A 3,102-nucleotide genomic window follows, 5' to 3' on the forward strand; every position below is an offset into this window, starting at 1 on the left:
TAGTGTTACTAATGGAGAAAGACTAGTACCGAGAATTACCCAGTAGATTAGCAGTATGGAGCTGCCTGATGATTTTGACTGTGTCAGTTGAGAGGTTTAGTATAAAAAATAATGGATAAATGTTGCTTATGATTAGAATGTGCCAAGCTAGAACATGTGTCACTTGTGCCAAAACAACAAGAAGATAAATTACAGTCATTAATTTTTCTGGAACCTATCACAAAGCTGATGAGTAGGGCATCCAAGTAGCCTAAAGGTCAAGGACAAGACCTTTCAAGGAGAGAGAAGTAACAGAGAATGGGAGGGAGAAGCACCATTTGTCATTCAATGGGTAAGAAAAAAAATCAGTAAATACTGTAATGAACAGTTCATAGTTGAATATGGACTAGTATGACACTATAGATCCCTTAGAAGCTCCAGACACAATGAGATTTCATACTCATTTCTCATGGATGTCATTCAAGTGCTTGGTGGAAAGATTGGTGGTGCAGGGCAGGAGACCAGAGACTCTCCCACAGTGTGATAGGCCTGTAAGAAAAGTTTGCTACTCTAGAGCAGGCATAAAACATCACACATTTCCCCAGACCCCTCGGCTCACACAATAGAAAAGCTTTAAGCTTCTTGGTAAGGGACAGTGAATCTTAATCCCACCCCCCACCCCCACCCCCGCCTCTGGGGGAAAGGACAGAAGAAAAATCCCTTTAGTTCTAGAGAAAGATTAGGAAAGAGTTTTAGGTTGAAGATGCTATATTCAAGGCCTCCTACTAAGAGGTGAGAAACTCTTTTGCACAAGTTCTACCACAGACTCAAGGCAAAGTTGGCTGTTTCAGGGAGGAGGAGAATGCTGAGAATCTCACATCTCAGGCCCACTAAGAGCGGGGCTGGCCCACAGCAGCTGCTGGACCAGTACACTCAAGTATTATATCCTGTTCTTCCCCAAGCATGTGGAGAAGTGAGTGACAGTCAAAAAGCACCCGCACCATTCGGTAAACGTAAAGAGATTCTCACCATGACACATATAATCAAACTTTCAAAGTCAAACTTTCAAGTGAAAAAAAGTTGAATACAATAAGGAGATACAATAATTATAAACATGTATGCACCCAATAACAGAGCATCAAATATATGAAGTTAGCGTAAGCTACCTAGGTGAAGCTGGAGGATCAAATGCTAAGTGAAATAAGCCAGGGACAAAAGGACACATACTGTATGCTTCTGCTTATGTGAGGTAGTAAGGGTAGGCCAAATCATAGAGATAGTAAGTAGAATGGGGACTGCCAGTTATTGGGGGAGTGGTGAATAGGGAGTTATTATTTAAAGGGCATAGAGTTTCAGTTTGGAAATATGAAAAACGTTCTGGCGATGGACAGTGATGATGGTTGTACAATAGGAATGTACTTCATGTCACTAAACTGTATACTTAAAATGATTAAGATAAATTTGAAGTTATATATATTGTACCACAGAAATTAAAAAAAAACGAGAGAATGGGAGGAAAATTGGCAATGACAAATATGGACAACTTATGGACTACTGCTATAACAAGGAGCAGAAATGGGGATGGGAATGGAATAAAATGAGTTGTTTCTTGAATACAATCGAAAATGTAGCAAGTTTGAATACTGATTAGAGTGATCGGTGGAGAGGATGATACTAGACAAAGAGGGTGGCATTCCTGGAATGAATCCTTGAGTAGGTGAAAGAGGGTCTGATGTATTTATTTACTTATTAATTAAAAATTTTTATTTATTTATTTGGCCCAGAGAGAGAGATCACAAGTAGGCAGACAGGCAGGCAGAGAGACAGGGGGGAAGCATGCTCCCTGCTGAGCAGAGAGCCCAATGTGAGTCTCCATCCCAGGACCCTAGGATGATGACCCTAGCTGAAGGCAGAGGCTTAACCCACTGAGCCACCCAGGCGCCCTGAGAGTTCGATTTATTGCCAAGTGGAAGAGTTGGCCTTACATAGCAGTACAAATGTTTAATGTCTAATAAAGCCCAATATAATAGGAATATCTATAGCAATGTAGTAATAACTGACATTGATGGTATGCCCTTGGTGGGTGTTGGCATTATTCAAAGTATTTCATTCATAGATACATGTTACCCTTACGGCAACCATAGCAGATAGTTACCCCTTTCTGTGCCCCCTTTACAAAGAAGGAACTGAGGCCCAGAGAGGTGACGTCGCTTGCTTCGTGAGGCTGTTAGACAGTCTGGCTTCAGAGTCTGTTTTCTAACAAGAGGGGCACAGTTATAATTTTTATTAGGAAACTGAGGCTCAGACAGGTTTATGATCTGGCCCAAGGTCACAAAGCCCATCAATGTGGAGCTGGGTATATTGGATCCCAAAGAAAAATCCCTTTCTTGAGTCCATGTTTCCCTACTTCTGAGAAACTATGCTAGCCTAGGTGAAACCCTAACTTACAGCAGCTCTCTTAACTGTAGTTTTGTTGGTGTGGCAATGACACTGGAAAACCCGAGTACACACTCTCTCTCTGCCCCATCTCTGCACACACCTGCTATTGTGCCTGGATGTATTCCTTGATTTCTAAGCATTTTCCATTTTTTATCTTAAAATGAAAATAATAATAATATTTACCTCCTATGGTTCTTGTGAGGATTAAATGATTCATGAGTGTTCTGCACACAGTAAGCAATCTTTGTGTTAGTTACTATTTAAAAATTTTATGCTATGCATTTCCAACGATCATAATTAATTATCTCATTCATGCAATGCATTGTCAACAGAAGCTTATTGAATTCTTAGTAGTTACAGTGCGTCGTGCTAGGACACATGGGATACAGAAATGAGTTAAACAGTACTGTATTTAAATATATAAACACACATGCATATACACAAGCATATGTCAACAGAGCCATATCATTTTCAATGTGGAAAGGACAATTTTGAATTACCAACTCCAAGCTCTCTGCTTCTCCCCATCTTAATGAATTCTTGATGCCTGACTGGACAAAGGCATCAAAACTGTCACAGTCGGTGTTGCGCCTCCCACATTGCCTAGTACAAGCCCAGTCCACGGTAGGTATTTAATAAATGGTTGTTGAATGAAGAGGTTTGAAAGGAACATAAGTCACAGTA

Source organism: Mustela nivalis (genome assembly GCF_964662115.1).
Source record: "Mustela nivalis genome assembly, chromosome: 20".
NCBI lineage: Eukaryota > Metazoa > Chordata > Mammalia > Carnivora > Mustelidae > Mustela > Mustela nivalis.